At 47.0% G+C, this 22,924-nt stretch overlaps 1 protein-coding gene and 1 pseudogene across 4 annotated transcripts in view; both read left to right on the forward strand.

Annotated features, from left to right (window-relative positions):
• Positions 1 to 7,448: 7,448 nt before the first annotated feature.
• Positions 7,449 to 9,224, forward strand: LOC116898575 (annotated as a pseudogene).
• Positions 9,225 to 21,830: 12,606 nt separating this feature from the next.
• The window catches only part of Ube2f (ubiquitin conjugating enzyme E2 F (putative)), a 35,312-nt gene continuing 34,218 nt past the window's right edge, over positions 21,831 to 22,924 (forward strand). For 3 of the 4 annotated variants that reach the window (XM_032901626.1, XM_032901623.1, XM_032901624.1), the window contains exon 1: positions 21,831 to 21,968. The gene's annotated coding sequence lies outside the window, so the exon portion shown is untranslated. Of the gene's footprint in view, positions 21,969 to 22,180; positions 22,379 to 22,924 lie in introns of those variants that run through there. The other variant, XM_032901627.1, reaches the window with a different exon arrangement.

Below are 22,924 nucleotides of genomic sequence, written 5' to 3' on the forward strand. Positions count from 1 at the left end.
CCCAGCCGTGTGCAAGTCCAGGAGTGCCTGGGAGTGATTTGGGGCATCAGAGAGAGGCTAGTTTAACTGGCTCAGCTGTTTCTCGGGTCTGGAGTGTCTTTTTCCATGGCTATGTGTGGTTGATAGGCAACTGGATGCCGAGGCTATTCAAGGACCTCGGTGCTTAACCTGGCTGCTGGTTGACAGGCCCTAGAAAGAAAACTCAGAGCACAGGGACACCTGAGAATCTCACTAGAACACTGGAGGCTGAGGAGAGCCGGGGACCACTTGGGAGGTGAGCCCAACCCAGCCGGGCACTGACTCCTCCTTTCTTTTTCCTCTGTTTTGTTTGTTTGTTTTAGATTTCTCATTTTCTGTTTCTCTAAACTAAAGACATTCACAAGCACAACGCAGAACTGTCACGTAATTTCTAATGCTTAAGATGGTGTTCCGTGGGTGCTCAGAAAGTGCACATTTATTTTATAATAGGACCCGATCAGCCCTAAGTCCAGGAGATCCCACTCACGAAAACACGGAGATGGAGATTGATGCAATAAGCAAGAAGTTTAATGATCCAGTGCCCTGAAGAGGCGCCCCAAAGAACAAAGGCCCACACCCTTTATACTGTTTCAGGTATAGGCTTTAGGTTACAGCATGAGTTGGTTATTTCTCATTGGTGGGGCCTGTTACTTTTTGAACTCATTGGTGGCTGCCTATTGTCCTTTGAATTCATTGGAGGCCCTTGGTGGGGAAATACCTTTGGCATGCAGAGGGGATGGGGAAGGATCCCTGTTAAGGGCCGATAGCTCATTTCCTGAAACAGGGTGTTTTCCTAAATTCCACCTGGTGTTTGCCTAAGGCAGCCTTTGTCCTTAAGTTTGAATCTTACAATTTCATTAATTAACATGTCAACAGCCACCACTTGGTCATTCATCCCTCCAAGGGTAGATATTTAACTAGGGTGACATATTATTTCCTGTTGTCATCCAAAAATCTTACTTAAAAACAATCTCTTGGAGCAATGACTCAGAGGTTAAGAGTTCTGACTGTTCTTCCAGAGGTCCTGAGTTCAGTTCCCAGCAACCACATGGTGGTTTACTGTCTGTGCCCACGCTGACGTGAGCCAGGAGTAGGCCTGCGAGGTTTAAGAAAAAACGCATACTCGGGTCATTCATGTCATGAGAATGCCAAATTCTTTGCTTTATTCACTGAATATATACCCCAAGTTCACTGTGTGGAAAATTCCAGGAAGCACAGTGGAAAAATCAGCTTATACTCTCAGGAACAAAGAAAGAGGAACAAAAGAGGAACCGATTATTGCCCACGTGTACCCCAGGTGTGTCTCTTCAGGGCCAGGGCATCCCCTTGTTAGGAACAAAAGGCTTCTACATGCATCAGCAGGACTTCAGCAGGGATCAAACACTGTGGGGGACCCAAGAGGGTCTGACAGTTTACAACCATCTGTAATGGGATCTGGTATGTCTGAAGACAGCTACAGTGTACCAAATACATAAAATAAATAAACATTTTAAAAACTCTCTTGGGCTGGGATGGTGGTTTGATAGGTGAAGAACTCACTGTGGAAGCTTAGGGCATTGTGGTGGTTTGAATAGGTATGGCCCCCATAGAGTCACGTGTTTGAATGCTGGGCGTGTAGGGAGAGGCACTGTTAGGAGGTGTGGCCTTGTTCGAGGAAGTGTGTCACTGTGGGGACAGGCTTTGAGGCCTCCTATGCTCATTATGCCCAGTATGGCACACAGTCTCCTTCTGCCTGCAGATCAAGATGTAGAACTCTTGGCTCCTCCAGCACCATGTCTGCCTGTGAGCTGCCATGCTTCCTGCCATGCTGAGAATGGACTGAACCTCTGGAACCATAAGCCAGCCCCAATTAGATGTTTCCTTTTATAAGAGTTCTCCTGGGTTGGGATTTCAGCTCAGTGGTAGAGCACTTGCCTAGCAAGCGCAAGGCCCCTGGGTTCAGCCCCAGCTCCGAAAAAAGAAAAAAAAAAAAAAAAAAAAAGAGTTCCCTGGTCATGGTGTCTCTTCACAGCAATGGAAACCCCATAAGACAATGATGCTCCCCAACGCCACGTCAAGCTGGCGCCATCTTTAATCCCAGCAGAGACAGGAAGAGCCTGAGCCCCAGGCAGATTAGTGTACACAGCATAAAACTCTGCTTCAAACGAGGTAGAAAAAACCGATTGCACATGTAAGCTGTGGGACGGACACACACACACACACACACACACACACACACACACACACACAAATTTAAGAAAGGCCTTTTTTTTTTTTTTTTACTGTGAAAGTATTCTGCAAATTGACAGATAGGTAAACAAACAACAAAACAGAATCCCTAGCCTTAATTCCTGGCGCTCAGGTAACGCTAAATGCTGTCTAAACTTTAATAGATGTGTAAATAATAGATACTTTTTTAAAATTGGCTCATTCTATCCTGTAAATAACTTTTCCAACTTAAAAACCTATTATTAAAACTATGTATCGGGGTTGGGGATTTAGCTCAGCGGTAGAGCGCTTGCTTAGCGAGCGCAAGGCCCTGGGTTCGGTCCCCAGCTCCGAAAAAAAAGAGAGAAAAAAAACAAAAAACCTATGTATCAAGGTGAGCAGTGGTGGCACATCCCTTTAACCCCAGCACTTGGGAGACAGAATCAGGTGGATCTCTGAGTTTGAGGCTAGCCTGGTCTACAGAGTGAGTTCCAGGACAGCCAGGGCTACACAGAGAAACCTGTCTTGGAAAAACATTTTTTCAAAGGTGACCACAGAGTTTTTAGAAGTCCCGGAGGCAGGGGTTTTAGCCTTTCTGTTTATATTATGCTCTGATTGTATATCATTTTTTCAGGAGTGAGCAGAGATTTTAGAAACCCCAGAGGCAAGGGTTTTCTCCTTTTTGTTTATATGATGCTCTGATAATTACTTCCTTATTTTTGTCCTTAAAATAAATGTTTAGAAATAGACTGGTGGGCCAAGAGGATCCTCGCCCTTTGAGTAAACACTGCCAGGTCCCTTGAAAGTGTTTGCCTCACCCACAGTCACCATGTCAACTAGAACTCCTACTTGGGCTTTTGCCTGAAAGGGACAATGGTTTCTTTTCTCTAGCAATTGAGAAAATCAGTTGGGTGAGGAAATTAACAGTGGAGTGGTCAACCTGTCTCCTGAGGCTACTAACCATAGGAAGTCCCAGTGAACTACCACAAAGATACTTACCACAAACAAACCGCTCTTCTCTTCATAAGAGCACTCCGTTCACAGGCTGGCTGTGTTTACATGCTATACACAAAATTCTGCTTACTTTAGGTTAAAAAAAAAAAAGATTTATTTTATTTATATGAGTACACCATCGCTGTCTTCAATCATACCAAAAGAGGGCATCAGATCCCATTTCAGATGGTTGTGAGACACCATGTGGTTGTTGCTGGGAATTGAACTTAGGACTCCTGGAAGAGCAGTCAGTGCTCTTCACCACTGAGCCATCTCTCCCACCCTCTTTATCTCTTTCGTGTGCATCAAAACCGAATTGGTAGATTTTTTTAAAATGATTTATTTATTTTTATATCTGAGTGCCGTATCTGCATGTACACCTGCATGCAGAAGAGGGCATCGGATGCCATTACAGGTGGTTGTGAGCCACCATGTGGTTTCTGGGAATTGAACTCAGAACCTCTGGAGGAGCAGCCTTAATCACTAAGCCATCTCTCCATCCTAAGCCAATGACCTTAATTGCTAAGCCATCTCTCCAGCCTGGGTAGTTCTCTTAAAGAGTTGTGCTTTCCTCGGGCTTTCATGAGCTATTCTGTTCATGTAATTTTGTTAAGTAGCTTAGAAACTTTCATCTTAAAATGTGTGCCTGGTGGAGATCTGAAGAGGTCGCCGTGTCCCCTGTAACTGGAGTTATGGTGATTGTGAGCCATCATTGGGTATTGGGAACTGAAGCCCTAGTCCTTGGCAAGAACAAGTGCTCTTAACTGCTGAGCCATTTCTCCAGCATTTCTCTTTATTTTCCTAACTGTTGTTTCTTAACAAAATCTCAAATGTTCAGTTTTGCCAGTGAAGACTTGGGAGCCAGATGCTAGGTGAAAACCTGCTAGCTGAGAGGCAGCGAGAGTGTGTGGCTGACCTTCCTCTGATGAGCCAAAAGGAAAAGGAACTTCTCCTTCTCCGTGCCACCTCAAAACCTCTCCAACTGAATGTCTCTCCCTTCTACTTCCTGTGGTCTCTCTATCCATCCTCCTGCCTTCCTCCCACTCTCTATGGTTTTTCCTATGTTCGCTCCCTGTCAACTAGTTGCTTGCTCTACCTCTTGACCTATGGTTGACTTAATTATTCCTGTTTACAATGAATAGAAAACTCTTGGATTAAAGTTGTGTGCTAGAACTGAGCCACGCCACAGCTAGAAACAATGTTTTTCCAGTAAATAACACAATCTTGGGTTTCAAAGTGTGTTCAAATATCCCGTAACATTTCCCTCTTTTTATTTAGGATAAAAGGGAAAGATCTTAACTCTTAGCACAGTAGAACGATTTGCAATAATGAAGCTATTTCTGCCAAACTCTTCACAGTGTCCATCTTGGTTGTACTTGGCAACGTTAGGTTAAGTATTTTTGAGTCAAAGTTCTTTAAAATGTTGGTGTCAGTCTCCTGCCTGAACTCAGCAGTTTGAATGTCCTGAGCAGTTTGTAGTCTGAAGCTGATCATTGAGTAGTGTTTTTCATCCAAGTGACAAACCTGGCTAGGTGGAACATAGCAGTCAATGCAAAGACCTCCACTATTTCACAGAGCATGGCAGCAGAAGGGACATGGGCAGCTTTTCCCACGAGTTAGTGCTACCACAATCCTGATGGAGTCATTCTTGCAGGGCCCCATCTTCTTGGAGACCCCAAAGGTTACTGTTAGGAATGGTAGAAAATTTAAGCATTGTAAATGTAATATTCAGCAGATGTCAGAAAGGTTTGAGGACCACAATCTATTAAGTACCTCTCAGGTTCAGACTTAAACCTGGAAATGTGTACAGGAAACTAGATGGAGCTTATTTCTAGAATTAGTTAGTACTCTATATGACTACGATCCATTACTGTACTACTACTGTGTCACCACAGAAAGCTGGTGTATACACACTAATCTTAAAGATTTCGAGATAATATTTATACCATAAGAGAAGTTTTAGAGTCAAATGAAAACCAAAGATTATGAGATTAGTAGCAATAGGAAATAGTCCCTTATTTTTTGTGGTCCTCTGTCCCAGACGGGGTGGCTCTTCTGATATGAGACAGAGATTTTGGATTTTCCTTTAACAAGCATGTGTAGGTTTAGAGAAGGAGAGAGTCAGGCTCTAACCCCAAAGCTAGCTTTAATTTTTAATTGAATTGAGATCACAAAAAGACCATTTGCCGCTTATGTCTGTAGAGGGGCAGCAGAGACAAGCTGGAGGTGGGCGATACCATTTGGTCCATTTACTCTTTTGGGGGGGGATGGTTTTTCTTGATAATCTGTTCTTTTTCTTCAGATGTTTCACTTGTCCAGTAGTCTCCAGATTCCTTAGTTGGATGCTTTTCTTCTTTTAAAAAGATAAAAACAAAACCCTGTCCAACCCTAATTTTGGGGGTTCCTTTTTATTTTTTATTTTTTGGTAGGGCATATGCTTGGCCCAGGGAGTGGCACTACTAGAAGGTGTGGCCTGGTTGGAGGAAGTGTGTCACTGTTGGGGATAGGCTTGGGGACCCTCCCTCTAGCTGCCTGAGGATGCTCAGTCTGTTCCTGGCTTCTTTTGGGTGAAGATATAGAACTCAGCTCCTCCTGCACCATGCCTACCTGGATGCTGCCATACTCCCGCCTTGATGATAATGGACTGAACCTCTGAACCTATAAGCAAACCCCAATTAAATGTTGTCCTTTATAAAACTTGCATTGATCATGGTGTCTGTTCACAGCAATAAAACCCTAACTAAGACAGAAGTTGGTACCAGGAGTTGTGCATTGTGATAGGCCTGACCACGGTTTTGTTTGGAAGAATGTGGATTTTGGGGCTTTGGATTTGGAAAGCAGTGGAAGGCTTTAAATGGGGCTTAATGGGCTGTCTTAGTAGGAATGCAGAAGTCTTTGTTTCTGAGACTGATTCGAATTGTGCAGGCCTGGCCCAAGTAGTTTCAGAGGAGAAGAATTTCAGTATGTACTGTAAAGACTACTTTTGTAGTATTTTGGTGAAGACTGTGACTGCTCTTTGCTCTTGTCTGAAGAGTCTGTCTGAGGCTAAGGTGAAAAGACTCAGACTAATTACACCGACAAAGGAAGTCTCAGAAACGCCCATCATAGTCTTTGTTCTCTGGTTAAGTCTCAGGAAGAGCATTGATGAAAATGAAAAAGGGGAAGTTGAGAAAGGAAAAATACAAAATATAAGGAGTATCAAAGGGACACAGGAAGTGAATGGAGCTGAATCCTGTGTTCAAGAATATTGAATTGAATTAAGGGAGTAGTGACCTTGGTGCAAGACCCCACCCAGTTAAGTTAGCTCTAAGCGACTTAGTACAAACCTTTAATCCCAGGAGACAGGCATACAAATCTTTAAATTCAAGGTCAATCTACAGAGCAAGATCCAGGACAGCCAAGCTGAGGCAGTTGAAGGAGTTGGAAAAGAGGAAGCTAGTGATATTGTAATAGAACAAGGGGGCCATGCAAGCAGCAGAACGCAGCAGCTTCAGTCATGTGTCTCTGGCTTTATATTCAAGAGGGGAAGGAGGCTACTGGGACAATTGATGCTGGTTAGCTGGAGCTAAGAAAGAGATCAGCATCACTGAGGTGAAATCTTCTGGGAAGTGTTTTTTGAGAGCTGTGTTCCAGAGATGCCAAGGTTGTACCTCATGCTGTGGCTGGACTTGGTTGTGTGTAAGAGTCCCCAAGATGGTATTTGTTTTGAAGTCATGAAGGGGTCATGAAGAACAACTGAGGCTGGGCACTGTGAGAGGCCATGGAAGGCTATAGGTGAAGGTGCACCTTCAGTTGCAATTGATGGCCCAGGACTGAAGGGGGTCATGCAAAGGAGTTGAGGCTTGGCACCATGAAGAGAGGCTATGAAAAGCTATTGGTGAAGCCTAGTTGCAATGGAAGACACCAGTGTATTGGAGATGCCAGTACCATGGGATGATCACCAAGAACAACAGTGGCAATGGAGTAGATTAACCTGAACTTAGAGTGCTACAGAAGGAAGAGCTAGAGAAGTGAAGCCAGCCCTTTAGAGGATCATGTGTGGATCCCAGACATTGAAACAAGCTGTAACATTGAAGCTGCCTTGGAGACCAAAAGATGTTAAAGATGCCAGAGCCATGGGCTATCTGCTGAGGAAAGCTGCTAACAGAGAGTGGAACCAGCTTGGGAAAAAGAAGTTTGTTGCCTGCACAGCAGCAACACATCCTAACTCAACAGACGTCTGCTTTAGGTATCACAACAGGATCTAAACTATGCCCGAGGACCTCACACAGCCAAAGTCACACAGTGAAGCAAAGACTGGCTTCATTCAGACCCAACAGCTCGATGCAGTCATGGCTGACACCTTCCTGGAACACACGTGCCGCCTGGACGTTGACTCCACACCCATCACGGCCCGCAACACTGGCATCATTTGTACCATTGGCGCTATCCCCGATCTGTGGAGATGCTGAAGGAGATGATTAAGTCTGGGATGAATGTGTCTCGGCTGAATTTCTCTCATGGAACCCATGAGCACCATGCAGAGACCATCAGGAATGCCCGTGCAGCCACAGAAAGCTTTGCATCTGATCCCATTCTCTACCGTCCCATTGTGGTGGCTCTGGACACAAAGGGACCTGATATCCGGACGGCACTAATCAAGGGCAGCAGCCCTGAAGAGGTGGAGTTGAAGAAGGGAGCCACGCTGAAGATCACCCTGGACAACGCCTACATGGAGAACTGTGACGAGAGCATCCTGTGGCTGGACTATAAGAACATCTGCAAGGTGGTGGAGGTGGGTAGCAAGATCAACGTGGGCGATGGGCTCATCTCTCTGCAGGCGAAGGAGAAAGGAGCTGACTACCTGGTGACAGAGGTGGAGAATGGTGGCTCCTCGGGCAGCAAGAAGGGCGTGAACCTGCCCGGTGCTGCTGTGGACCTCCCTGCCACGTCAGAAAAGGACATCCAAGATCTGAAGTTTGGGGTGGAGCGGGACGTGGACATGGTGTTTGCGTCTTTCATCTGCAAGGCAGCCGACATGCATGAGGTTAGGAAGGTCCTGGGAGAGAAGGGCAAGAGCATCAAGGTCATCAGCAAAATCGAGAACCATGAAGGTGTCCACGGGTTTGATGAGATTTTGGGGTCCAGTGATGGGATCATGGTGGCTCGTGGTGACCTGGGCATTGAGATTCCTGCAGAGAAGGTCTTCCAGGTTCAGAAGATAATGATCCGACGATGCAACCAAGCTGGGAAGTCTGTCCTCTGTGCCACACAGATGCTGGAGAGCATGATCAAGAAGCCACGCCCCACCTGTGCTGAAGGCAGTGATGTGGCCAATGCAGTCCTAGAGCATTGTATCATGCTGTCTGGCGAAACAGCTAAAGGGGACTAATCTCTGGAGGCTGTTCGCATGCAGCACCTGATTGACCGAGAGGCAGAGGCTGCCATCTATCACTTGTAGTTATTCGAGGAACTCCGCCGCCTGGTGCCCATTACCCCAAAGAAGCTGCCGCCATGGGTGCCGTGGAGTCCTCCTTCAAGTGCTGCAGTGGGGCTATCATCGTGCTCACCAAGTCTGGCAGGAGTACTCACCAAGTGGACCGGTACCGCCATCGGGCTCCTATCATTGCTGTGACGTGCAATCCTCAGACAGCTCACCAGGCCCATCTGGACCGTGCCATCTGCCCTGTGCTGTGTAAGGATGCTGTACAGGATGCCTGGACTGAGGATGTTGACCGCGTAAACTTGGCCACGAATGCTGACAAGGCCTGAAGCTTCTTCAAGAAGGAAGATGTGGTTATTGTGCTGACTGGGTGGCTCCCTGGCTCAGGCTTCACCAACCCTATGCATGTAGTGCCTGTACCTTGATGACCCTCTGGAGCCCCTCTTTAGCCCCTGTCCCTTCCCCTCCCCTATCCTATCCATTAGACCAGCTATGCTTGTAGTGCTCACTCTGGGCCATAGTATGGCGCTGGTGGGCTGGGACACCAGGGAAAATTAATGCCTCTGAAACATTCAACGGAGCCCAGCTATTTTTCATGGCCCTTCTTGAGCCAGGGGTGAGGGAGGAATGCAGGATTGGAAATCCGACTTTATCCCAGAAGGGCAGCATCATCACTGTGTTCTTTGCTTCTGTAGAAAGTTTTCCAGAGAATTCCCAGCCCTGATCTGGAATCAGGAGACAGCAAGAGTAGGGGCTGAGGGCCTGGGGACCCAGGGTTCCAGCCAGTGTAGATGATTTTTAGCTGTGGCCCTGATTTGCTTTCCCAACAGCTTTGGCTTCTTCCCTCCTCCTTGTGCACGCCACAGCTGTCACTGCACTCTACTTTACATTTTGTGTTCTGCAGTGTCTCCAGGTCTGTTGCTATAGTGCCCAGCTGAAAAAAAAAAAAATATATATATATATATATATATATATATATATATATGAATGAAGAAGAAGAAGTAGTTTGTTACAGTCATCAAAGATGAAAAAGGAGTTGAAGATTTGAAGATCACTTTGACATCAGACATGGAGATGACAGAGTATGACGTTTGCCCAATTGGTTGCCTGTCTTAATTCGAGGATTATAGTTAAGTGATTGGATGGATCTCAGAAAAGACTTTGAACTTTGGACTTTTTTTTTTAAAGATTTATTTATTATATATGAGTACACTGTAGCTGTCTTCAGACACACCAGAAGAAGGCATCGGATCTCATTACAGATGGTTGTGAGCCACCATGTGGTTGCTGGGATTTGAACTCAGGACCTCAGGAAGAGCAGTCGGTGCTCTTAACCACTGAGCCATCTCTCCAGCCCCTGAACTTTGGACTTTTTAACATTGTTGATACTGCTATAGACAAAAAGCAGTAAAGTTGGACTAAATGTGCTTTTTATTATGCTAAGTTTTGGTATGGCCTCTATAGCCTCATACGTTTGAACAAGTCTATGGAGGCCAGGGAATGCAACGATGGTTTGCATATGATTGGCCCAGGGAGTGGCACTATTAGAAGGTGTGGCCTTGTTGGAGGAAGTGTGTCACTGCGGGGTGGGCTTGGAGACCCTCCTTCTAGCTGTTGGAGGATGCTCAGTCTGTTCCTGGCTTCTTTTGGGTGAAGATGTAGAACTCAGCTCCTCCTGCACCGTGCCTGCCTTGATGCCGCCATGTGTTATTGTAAAAATATAAAAATTTTAAAAAAGTAATAAAAAAAAAAGCAGGGTGTCTTTTACCCCACTAGGTCCACACCGCGGTGCCCCAAGATATCTGCTAGGTATCTTGGCAGAAACACATCTCAACTCCTCAGCAGCCCAGTGTCTCCTGCTGCCGCACACTTTCCTACACTCAAACCTCAAACCGTCACATAAAAGAACACACAACACAATAATCTTAGATCCAATTGATAAGATATAATTGCTCACTTAAACATACAAAGCCCGGTACCATCCATCCCTTAGGAACATTAATAACAACCTGTAAATACACAGAGCAGAATCTTAACATCACCTGCCATGGCTTCTCACCCTCTCCTCTGTCCTGTCTCTTCCTTTCTGTTCTCTCCTCCTTTTCCTTCAAACTTCTCTCCCGTCCATCCTTCCTTCTCTTCCAATGACAGGCCTCCTTCTATCCTGTACCTGCCCCTCACCTGTACTTTACAGATTCAATGGGGTGGTTCTGGTGAAGTCACCTGAGTTCTGAGTATGTGACTAGGCAGCTATCCTTTGGGCAGTGGAATTAGCATCAAAATACAGATAACTTCCGGGCAAACCGTAACAGCCATGCTCCTCCTTGATGATAATGAACTGAACCCCTGAACCTGTAAGCCAGCCCCAGGTAAATGTTGTCTTTTATAAAACTTGGATTCAGCATGGTGTCTGTTCACAGCAATAAAACCCTAACTAAGACAGTAGGTTACATCTTTCCTAGGGCAAAATGGTTTTTGGCAACAAAAAAAGTATTTTTAATTAAAATTTGAAAAAATCTTTTGAAAATTTGAAACTAAAATACCTTAGTATGTGTGATATATATATACCTCTATTCCCTTTCTCTCTCTATATATTTTTTTTCAAGGTTTAAGTGTATTTATTTTTAGATCATAAAGGAGATTCATTTTGAATTTCAACCTTTTTTCATGTAAGCAGCTTTTAAATTTAAAGCACTATAATTCCTGTGTGCCTGCTTCTGCCTCCCAAGCGCTGGGATAAAAAGTATGAACCACTGCCTGCCTCTGGATTCCTTATAATAGATATTCTCCTAGGATTGTCTTGGTATAATTTGATTCTCCATCTCCTTATTTTTTAGTGTTAGGGGTAGACTTTCAAGTTACTCGAATGTGTGAGTTATCATTCTTGCTGATTTATTCTGAATGTATTCCCTGGCAAATTTTAATTTTCTAGTCTTAATTAAACATGAGGCCAGTTTGTCTACCATTTCATCATTTTCGGACATTTTGTCTGTCTTGCCCATATGCGCTACATTAAATTTGATGTCCTTGCTAAGTTTTGCTAGGTTTTTCCATTTCCATTCGTGCCTCCCAGGACCGGCCATCTCTGCCGTGTATCTGCTGGTTAGTGGTTTTCCACTTTGATGACCATAGAGCTAGTATTGTACATGCTCCATGAACTGAACTCCGAGGTGTTTGTCATATAGCCCACAGTGCTGCACTGATTTTGCGGTTCCTTCCTCCGTATTGGCCACTCCATTCCCTGGTTTGCTGCTTTCCATGTTTTGGTTCCATCAGGGGTTAACGAGTCATCACTGAACTATGCATCAGCCAAATATTGTGGCCCCAGGACATTGGTCTCTACAGTTCAATAGGTGACTTCATTTAATCCTGTTTACAATAAACAAAGAGCTCTCCAAATAGAGGTGTGAGTGTTAGGGTTGAGCCACACCCCAACTAGAAACAGGTTTTTCCAGGAAATAACACAATCTCAGAGGTTCACAGTGTGATCAAATGTCCTGTAACCCGTGTCATGTAGTCAAAAGAAGTTTCCTCCCTCCTTCCCTCCCCTCCCTACCTCCCTTCTTCCCTCCCCTCCCTACCTCCCTTCTTCCCTCCCCTCCCTACCTCCCTTCTTCCCTCCCCTCCCTACCTCCCTTCTTCCCTTCTTTCCCTATTTCTCTCTTTCTTTCAGTTTGTTTTTGTTTTCATTTTTGTTTGAAACAGGATCTCCGTATCTCAGCCTGACCTTGAAGGGACTCTACACAGCCCTGGAGATCATGGTTCTGGCAGGCTTGTCATTCTCCACCATTTCTTCTGCCTTGCTAAAAAACAAACAAACAAACAAACAAACAAACAAACCTGTTAGACTACATTCCTAAAGCTAGCCAAGGTCTTATTTGCCCTTATTTGACCACTTCCTCCTCCTGAGGCTGACCACCACGGTCCAGCTATCAAGGTATTGAAGTCTTAACAATCAGAAGTCTCCTTCAGCTCATCTAATTAACACGTTCAATTAAAATTAAAAACCTTATCTTTCCCCTTTTACCTTTATAAACCAACATTCTCCTATATGCCACATCTGTCTCCTCTTCTATCCAGCCTCAGTCCTTTATCCTTCCTGCCCCCCTGTTCCCTTCCCCTCTTCCTTGTCTGCTACGTTAAGTCTTTGTCTCTTATTCTTTGCCCTCTATCCATCTGGGGCAAACAAATCTCCTTTGTGCTGAGAACTTGGCCTTGGGGATCCTGGGCTGACACTGGTGCATTCAGCCCTCAACCCTGAACTTCTGATCTTCCCATCTCCTGAAAGCTGGTATTATAGGTCTGTTCAGTCCCTGCATCACAGTTACTAGGGCTCAAACCCAGGGTGATAGATAGGCAAGTACTCTCAACTAAGCTACACCCCCAGCTCTGGAAGGGGAGTCTTAAATTCAGTGTCCACTGTGTTCTTGTACCGTGGTGGGGTGCGGTATAGTGTGGTGTGTGTGGTGGTATGTGTATGTGTGTATGTGGTATGTGTCTCTGTGTGTGTGTATATATGTGTGTGATGTGTATATGTGTGTGATGTGTGTGGTGGTGTGTGGTGTGTGTGTATATGTAGTGTGTATGCTTGTGGTGTGTGTGTGGTGTGTGTATTGGTGTGTGTGTTGGTGTGTATGGTATGTGTGTGCTGTGTGTGTGCTGGTGTGGTGTGTGTATGTTGAAGTGTGGTGTGTGTGTTGGTGTGTGTGTGTTTGTGTGTGTGGTGGTGTGTGTGTGGTGTGTATATTGGTGGGTGTGGTGTGTGTGTGGTGTGTGTATTGGTGTGTGTGTTGGTGTGTATGTTGTGTGTGTGTGTTGGTGTGTGTGTTGGTGTGTGTGTATGTGTGCGTGGTGTGTGGTAGTGTGTGTATGTGTGTGTGTGTGGTGTGTGCTGTATGGTGTGGTGTTTTTCTCTTGTGTATATCTGTCTCTCTCTGCGTGTGTGGTGTGTGTGTGTGTGGTGTATGTGTTGTGTATGGTGTATGTGGTGTGTTATTGGTGTATGTGTATGGTGTGTATGTTGTGTGTGTGTGTGTGTATGTGGTGTGTGTGTGCTGTGTGTGTGTGTGTGGTATGGGAGTGTGTGTGTGTGTGTGGTGTGTGGTGTGTGTGTGTGTTTAGGAACCTTGGCCTTCCCCATGACAGCATTCTTCTGGTGAATTCTCCAGGAGCCACAAAGCTTGCTGTTTTAGCTTTTGTGCTTAGGTCTACATTCCACTTGGAAACAAAGGCCCTTCATAATCTCTCCCTTGAAGTGGTGAGCAGAGGGGGCCTAAGGCTTGAGATTCAGACCAAAAGAGCTCCATAAGCAACTTCCACAAGTAGGTTATTTCTAGGCTTTCCTCAGTCCGTGTCCTTGGGATGCCCCCTGGAGGCTGGAGCTGTGCTACATCCAGATCCTCCACCAATGTGCTGCGTGCTGCTGAAGTGCATGGGTCACAGCCCTCCCCTGACACTGTAGGGTTCAGAGTGCCAGGGTGGCAGTCCCTACAGGACACAGGGACCAGAATGACCCAGAGAACGCACCCTCTGCACCTTCTTAAAAGGAGAATCATATATATATATGATTCATATATATATACATATATATGTATATATATATGATTCTTTGTGAATTTCACAGTATGCACCCTAATCCTGTTCCTTCATAACTGTCCTCAGCTCTTGCAACCTAACCACCAAGAGGAAAAGAATTTTTATTGTGGAAGCTGTACCGTGTCTCATACTATTCTAGTCGCTTTTGAACACATCTTGCAAATGTTCATTGCAATGAGCCATGGTCTGGTTTGAAGCCTCTGGCTTCTGCTACACTATCAATACTGGATTCTCACTGGGACTCCTCTCAGATACCCTGATGTTGCCCTGTGTCGTGGAGATGCTGTGGCTCTGGGCTAGATCTCCAGCACTGCCTGGGCTAGCTCATCTAATATCACAGCCAACAAGGGGCAGGGCCAGCTTTTCTGATCTCATGCCCTTGAGGGCCTCTGCTCGCTGATTGCCATAGTGATGAGGAGTGGAGGGGACGGGTATAAAATAGGAGTGGAGGGGACAGGTATAAAATTATTTTTGTTGCTACAACATAACTGTAATTTTGCTTATGTTATGAATCATAAGGTAAGTATCTGACATACAGGATATTTAATATGTGGCCCCTGTGGAAGAGTCATTCAACTCCCCTCAAAGGGGTCACTCACAACCCACAGATTGAGAATTGCTGACCCAGAGGGAGGCAGAGAAAAGTTGCCTCAAGTGTCAGGCACACAGCAATGCCCTGCCTCAATCCAGTAGCCCCACCCATGTCTAGATGCTGCCACGTGTGACTCACTTGGTAACCTGCTTGGGGCAGCCATGACCGGTGTATGCCAGGTGGTCCCTGATAACAGTGGGGCTTGGGAGGGGCAGAAGTAACCTAGTCTGTCAAACTACAACCCCATCCCACAGTCCTGACCCTGTCTTCCCTTTGCCTCTATGCTTGTTCCCGGGAAGGACAGTCTACAGCATGGACTCTGGAACCTCGGGAGAGCACAGCACAGAGCAAGGAGCTCACAAGTGGCTCCACACCAGCAGGACCACCATGACTAAGGTTGAGTTGGAGCCAGAAGGGACAGCCATTTCCCACAGCGCAGGGCCTTACCATGCCTGTATAGATGCAAAGATCTTCACTCAACGTGCCTGTGACCCCTGGGGCCTTCTTTGATGAAGTCTGCTCTCCTCCGGGCTCGGGACTAAAGAGGTCTCATCCTGACTGGCAAGGGTAGGGAGCGAGGGGTGATGGCTTCTCCGTACAAACGATAGCTGCAGCTGGGTTTGAAATGTGTCTACACAGAGGCAGCAACGAGCACACCCTGCAGTGAACCGACCTGAAAGGCTAATCTGGCCTGCCTCCATCCTGGTGGTCCCCGCTAAGGCCTCAGAAAATGAACAGATACCAACCTGCAGGGGAGAGGGCTAAGGGATCCTTACCCTAAGACCTTTGGTATCCCAGATCTCTTCTAGAGGTTTCTGTGAGATACCCACACAGGTCCTCATGCCTTCTACATGTGTATGCATGCATGTGGGCCTAGAGGAGGCACTGGATTTCATCTTCCTCAGGAACTGTTTCTTGTTTGTTTGTTTTCCAGATTCTTCAATGGCTAAGCTGTCTGCCAGCAAGCCTTAAAGGAGCCACCATCTGCCTGCCCAGAGATAGGATTATAAGAGGGTGTCAGCATGTATGGCTCCCTCTGCTTCGGTAAATCCTCCAACGCAGACAAGCCCATGCAATGAAAACACACCTCAATAATACAAGCTGCACGCCTAGGTCGGGCAGATCCACCACTGCACTACCCTGTCCAATCACCAGCTCTAGCCTTTATTTTACAAGTTAAAATGGGGAGAAGGTCCTGATGAAGTCACCTGAGTTTCACTCCTCTTCCTAGGCTGCCCTTCCTGGGGAAGCATAATTAGTATTAAAATACAAACAGCACCAGGGCAGCCCACCTCTCTCTCTCTCTCTCTCTCTCTCTCTCTCTCTCTCTCTCTCTCTCTCTCTCTCTCTCTCTCTCTCTAAATGGATTCTGCAATGTTTGCCCTCCTGCTGGCAAGGCAAACACTTCACCAACTGAACTATCGCAGGCCTTCCTTCTTTTAAGGAAGCGAGGTCTCACTATACGTAGCCTGGTCTAGCCTTAAACAAACAGCAATCTCCTGCTTCAGCCTTCCAAGTAAAGGCACGTGTCACATACTGAAATTCTACCTTTTGTGACATGAGAACTGTGTTCCTGATTAAAGGTTGATCTTTTTTGTTTCATTTTGAACCCAAGGACTCTCCCAAGCTAAGCAAAATGCCCCCACCTCATGTTTTATTTATTGTTTGTTTGTTTATTATTTTGTTAGATCATGCTGATCTTGAACTCAACTCACAGAGATCACCACCTGCCTCTACTTCTTAAATGTTTGAATTAAAGGTGTCAATCAGCCTTTTAGTCCTGTTTTAAAAGAAACCTTATTGTCATTATGAAGACAACAGAAAAAAAAGAAAGAAAGAAAGAAAGAAAGAAAGAAAGGAAGGAAGAAAGAAGGAAAGGAAGGAAGGAAGGAAGGAAGGAAGGAAGGAAGGAAGGAAGGAAGGAAGGAAGGGCGAGCCAGGTCTGTGGATGCCTTTAATTCTACCAATCTGGGAGCAAAGGCAGGCAGATTTCTGAGTTTCAGGCCAGCCCAGTTTTATAGAGCTTTCCCGATAGCCATGAGAAATCATGTCATGAAAAGGAGGAGAAAGGAAGAAGAAGAGAAGAAGGAAAAAGAGGAGGAAGAGGAGAAGGAAGAAGAGGAGGAAGAAGAGAAGAAGGAGAAGGAAGAAGAGGAAGAGGAAGAGAAGGAGGAGGAAGAGAAGGAGGAGGAAGAGGAGAAGGAGGAGGAAGAGAAGGAGGAGGAAGAAGAGGAGAAGAAAGAGGACAAGAAGGAGGAAGAGAAGGAGGAGGAGGTTAAGAGCAATTGCCACTCTTCCCAGAGAACCCAGCCTTGGCTCCTAGCACCCATGTCAGGCACCACACAACTGTCTGTAACTCCAGTTTCAGGAAATTGGAGATTGAATGCCTCTGGCCTCCATGGGCTCCTGAACTCCTGGGAACATAGCCACATGCAGACACACACCTACGCACAATTAAAAATAATAATTTTTTAAATGAAAGAAAATTCACCCCAAATGCTCCTATCCCACACAAAGACGACATTCATTCTTATTCATTGTTCTTTTCTAGTTTCGGATTTGTATTTGTCTTCTTTAGGTCGGAGTCATTGACTGTAAGCAATTTGAATGGTGCTCTTTACTTTAATAAGCAATTGTGCGGCTCCACACAGTCTGCATAGTGATCAAGGTGCATGGCTCTGCAGTGAGCATTCCCCGGGCAAACTCACGGGAGCTTAGTGAATCATGCCCAGTGCTCCCTGAGGGGCCTCCAAGTCTCCATGGTACCCAATTTGTACCTTCCTGCTGTGGTTTCCCTGCCTAGGCCAAAGTCTGTCTGTCTGTCTGTCTGTCTTTCTTTTTTTTTTTTGTTTTTTTTTTTCAGAGCTGGGGACCAACCCAGGGCCTTGCGCTTCCTAGGCAAGCACTCTACCACTGAGCTAAATCCCCAACCCCCTGTCTGTCTTTCTGTCTGCCTGCCTGCCTGCCTGCCTGCCCCTACCCACCCACCAGGCATAGACATGGTGTGTATGTGGAGGTCGTTGGACAACTTGTGGGAGTCTCCTCCCACAATGTGGACCCTGGGAATCAAACTCAGGTCATCAGGCTTGGTTGCAAGTGCCTTTAGCTCTAAAACCCTCTCACCCTCCCCTTTTACTTAATTGATTAGTTAATTAATTAATTAAGTTAGCTAGGGTTTTTCAAGACGGGGGTTGCATTGTGTAGCCTCGGCTGTCCTGGAACTTGCTCTGTAGCCCAGGCTGGCCTGGGAACTCAGAGAGATCCACCTGCCTCTCCTTCCCTAGTGCTGGGACTTACGGTGTGCGTGGCACTCGCCTAGCTATTTGGTTTTATGTCACCGCCCAGATATTTATTTATTCTTATGTGTACATGTGTGGGTTATATGAGCCCGCCACAGTTTGAGTATAGAGGCGAAAAGACAACTTGCAGTGGTCAGTTCTCTCCTTCTACCATTTGGGCTCCGGGTGTTGACCTGGGTCACTGGGCTTGGTGACAAGCACTCATTCCTGCTCAGCCACCTAAGCAGCCCCTCCCTCTTTGCCTCAGGATTTTGTAACAGCCTCAGGAGGCTGAAGAGCAGCTTCCTGAGGGGTTGTGCTAAGTCTCCTGAGGCCAACACAGCGCTCTAAGTGGGGGCTCCTCCTCCTCATGGATGCCACCTGAGCTGCACCCTAATGTCAGTCTGTGCTGTGGGGCTTTGGTTAGGGATGGATCGCTGCACCTGAGTTGTCCCTTCTCCCCCATCTCCAGGGACAGTGGAAGACTCCAAGCGGTTACACAGAGATGGAGACTGTGTGGACACACCCAAGAGAGTTTCAAATACCAGGGATGAGCATTCGCGTTCCCATTTTGTTCACAGAAATATTTACCTCCCATTTCAACCCCAAAGACCCTGTCTCCGAAGGAAAGCTCATGCAAAGTCCCATTCTGAGGCAGTGGAGTTAGAACTTCAACACGTTTGGAGAAGACACAATTAATCCAGGCCACAGCGTCAGAGAGCCAAGTTCCTTCCGAGGCTCGAGGAATTCTGTGTTAGCTCCAGAAGCTACCTGAACTCCACACCCCTTAAATTGTTCAACAATGCTTACATCATCCCCTGCTGCCCTGACTGACAGCCTGCCTCCCTCACACGAGGACCCTGGAGGTTGTGCTACACCCACTTGAAAAATTCAAGACAAACCCAACTCTGGGCCTCCATTTATTTAAATTTGCAAAGTCCACTGCCCGAGTAAATCAGCATATCCCTAGGATCCAGAGTATACAGCAGGCATGCTTTAAACAACTGTTGTGTGGCCTGCCAATCACTCCCTATCTCCCCACCCCTAAGGAACTGAGGTCCTCTACCAGAGCTAAACTGTAAAAGGTGGCATGGTTGTTGTTGTTGTTGTTGTTGTAATGATGCTGCTGGGTTTGTTGATGTTGTTTGGGCTTTGTTTTTTTGTTTTGAGACAGGGTTTCTCTGTGTACCCCGTTGATGTCCCGGAGCTTACTCTCTACAGACCAGACTGCCCTCGAACCCACAGAGATCCATTCAGTCTGTCTCTCGGAGTCTTTTGTCCCTTACCTTGCTGTTGGCATTAGTAGCCTGTCTCTGGGACTGAACCCCAGAGACAGATGGGTTGGATTCACATTCAAGTTCAGCCATGCTGGACAAAAAAACAAAACAAAACAAAACAAAACACTACTTAATTTCTGTGTTCGGGTCCCTTACCTGAAAGCTGGAGGTAACAGAAAAGTGTTGCCCAGAGCTGTTGTGAGGATGATATAAGGTAACAATGCAGTAGGCTCTTGGTAAGTCTTAGGTGAGCACAAGAGGCTCCCTCATGAAATGGACCTAGAAGTGACTCACCTCTTTGCAATGTCGAGATTCAGGCACTATTGGTGAGACACTGGTTCCAGCTGTGTCTGCCTTTGTAGTCTGGCTTCAAGCCCTTATCTTTTCTCACCAGGACTTTGCACGCTCATGCAGAACTTGCCAACAAAATGGGTTCTGAACACCTGGCGTGGGTCCAAAGAAGAGCAAGCGGGGAGAACTAACAGGAGAGGAGCTGTAAGATAGTGCTGTTTAAGCTTAGGAAAATAAAACAAGGGCTGAAGAGATGGTTCAGTGGTTAAGAACATGCACGGTTCTTACAGAGGACCTGAGTTCAACTCCCAGCACCCCCATGCAACTGCTTGTAACTCAAGCATCCAAGGGATTTCCCCTAACTTTGGACACATATACAGGCATACACACGTGTACAGGTAAATAAATAAAATGTTTAAAAAAATAAAAGGAAAACAAGACAAGAGTTAGCTGAGCAAAGAACAGGTGTTTTCCTGAGAGGATAAGGTGGCTTGTCATAAAGCGTTCACTTGAGTACTGTAAAAGCTATTCCTGGTTGTCAACTTGACTATATCTGGTCTGAACTACAATCCAGAATCAGAGGGCTCACCTGTGATCTCGATCTTGAGGCTGGAAGATCTTGAGTTTCTGACTTGGATCACAATAAATTGCCTCAATATAGAGACATTCCATACGTTCTGTGACTCGAGAGAACCCTAATACAAGTACCATCTCTTCTTTGCTCATGGCCTCCCTTAGATCAAAAGCCTTGTTTGTTTGTTTGTTTATTGAGACAGGGTCTCACTATGTAGCTCAGGTTATCCCGAAATTCACTATGTAGACCAGGCTGGCAAGTGCTAAGATTAAAGCTGAGTGCCACCATGCCCAGCTGCCTTTTACCCTTCATATCTGTGCATAAGTGTGTATCTGATGTATGTATCTGATGTATGCACACGTGAGCCCGAGTAACGTGTGTAGCTATGTATGTGCTACATCGGGTGATCTAAGGATAACTTTCTTTCACTTTTTTGTTTGTGTTTAAGACAGATTTTCATTAAGTCACCCTGGCTGGTTTGGAATTCTATGTAATCTAGGCTGGCCTCAAACTCCTGAACGCAACCCAGTTCATCACAGGATCTCTTTCCCTCTACAGGGTACTTGGTCCTAATCCTCTGAGGATTCCTCTGCCTAGGCTTCACATCTTCCCACCTGAGTTTGGAAAGAGGTCCTCATGCCGACAAATGCTTTACTCACAGAGCCCAGTTGCCTTCTTTCGAAAGAAATTTTAGGATCTAGGGGCCATGTAGCTCAAGGGTAGTGTTTTGCAGGTGAGACTTCTGGAGTTCGTTCCCCAGAACCACAAAGAAAAATAAATGAAATCTTAACATTCCTTGGTCTTTTCCACAGCAAATATTCTCTTTTCAAGGCCCTACCTCTCTAGGAGTCTTGGCTATTTCTCTCCCAGAGTAGAAGATCTCCAGTCCCACAGGGACAGAGAATTCATACCCCATGAGCTTCAAGAAGAACGCTGCAAATGGAACTCCAGGGCCTTACATATGCAAAGCAAGTTCCCCCACCACTGCTATACATCTAGGGACCTGAAGCGTATTTTTGAGGCAGGCTCTTTCTACATATCTCTGGCTGTCCTGGAATTTAATATGTAGACCAGGCCTTCCTCTGTCTCTCGGGCGCTGGGATCGAAGGTATGCCCCCCAAACTCCAGGCCTGAAGCAGATTTTTAAAGTGCACATAGGAATACTAGGAACAGGAGAAATTAAAAAATAAGAAGCAGGAAGAGTGCCCTCACATCCATCAGCCACCTGATGCAATCTGCACCTCTAACAATCCCGTAGCCCTAATGCAGCTGCAGACAGGTCGGATCGTTTGCATTCAGGACTGGTGCTGGGCATAGGGATATAGCTCCACCAGCAGGCACTGTATTAGTGTGGTACACGGAAGGATCAAGCGGCTAAATGAATGGAAACAAGCCGGAAGGCCGTGTGCCGGGGTCCTGGACGCAGGTGCCTCCATGACCAATCAGTAAAGGTTTTGCCACATGGCCTGTCCTCAGGTCGTGCTCTCCACCAATGAACGACGGTCACCTAGTTGGCCGGTGTACGCGACTGTCCGCGCGTGGAGCTGCCAATAAAGTTCTTTATAGCTTTGAATTTTTTTTTTAAAGTGACCGCTGCGGTCACGGCGCAGTCCCCGCCCCGCCACTTCCGGTCCCGCCGCCGGGAGCCGGTGCGGCTGTGAAGGCCAGCGCGACTCGGTGCCGCTGCTGGCCGGGCATGATTTTGGGTGCCGGCTTGCCTCGCCTGACTCGCGGTGCTCAGGTGAGCTGGTCGCGCGGGCTGGGCTGAGGCCGCGGCTCCTCTCGCCGGGCGCCACGCGGGACCGCGAGATCGGCGGCTGACGGGAAGCGCTGGGCGGGCAGCGAGCCCCCGCGGCTCTGAGGGCCGGGCCGAGGCGGACCCCGTGCCGCCGCCCGCAAGGTCACGGTCCGGAGCTCGGGCCGTCCGGGAGGCCGAGGCCGCGGCGGGGAGGCCGCTGTCCCTGAAGGGAGGCGGGAGGTGGACGCAGCCCGCCACGGCGAGGGCGGGGAGGAGGGGCGGCCGGCCCGCCTGGCCCGGTTCGGTCCCTGACCTGGTTCCGCGGCGTGTCACCTGGGGTGTGGCCTTCTCTCCAGCGGGCTCAGTTTCCTCCGTCTCCGGTGGGCATTGGACCCCACTCCTCGGGGCTGCCGGTGGGTTGGAGTTGCTGAAGGCGGCTTCCTGGAGGGGAGACCGGCCTGTGGGTAGAAATCTGCTCTCCTTAAGAACCTGGTAGGGCTTGGCGGTGAAGGGAAAGAGGGCATCCCAAGACCTGGTTATCAGATTGAACAGAAGGTTCCAGAAATGAGCAGGGTGGTGTTGAAAAACAGTGAGGTGGCTGGTGGGCCTGGTGCCGAGGCTTCCTAGCTGTTTGGGCCGAATGTGGGGAGCTCGGCAGTACGAGAGAGATTCATAGGTGGGAATTAAGAGGGATAGTGATGGAGGGAACTTCAGGAACAGAATTAACCTGGACAGAATTAACTTGGCATTCAGTACCCAAAATCAAAGATGAGTCCGGAGGCGGTCAGTCAATAAACCGGGTTAGAGGTCCTTGGGCACTCATGCTGTACGATACTGGGGTGCGGAAGTTTTAAAAGTCTCAGTCTGTTTCTTTAGACTTGAGAGGTTAGGCATCCTTAGTAGCCCCGTAGTCCTCTCTTAAATGGCTTCGATTGGAACTGTCAGTGAGGAGTTAGCCT

Source organism: Rattus rattus, chromosome 4 (genome assembly GCF_011064425.1).
Source record: "Rattus rattus isolate New Zealand chromosome 4, Rrattus_CSIRO_v1, whole genome shotgun sequence".
NCBI classification, from domain to species: domain Eukaryota; kingdom Metazoa; phylum Chordata; class Mammalia; order Rodentia; family Muridae; genus Rattus; species Rattus rattus.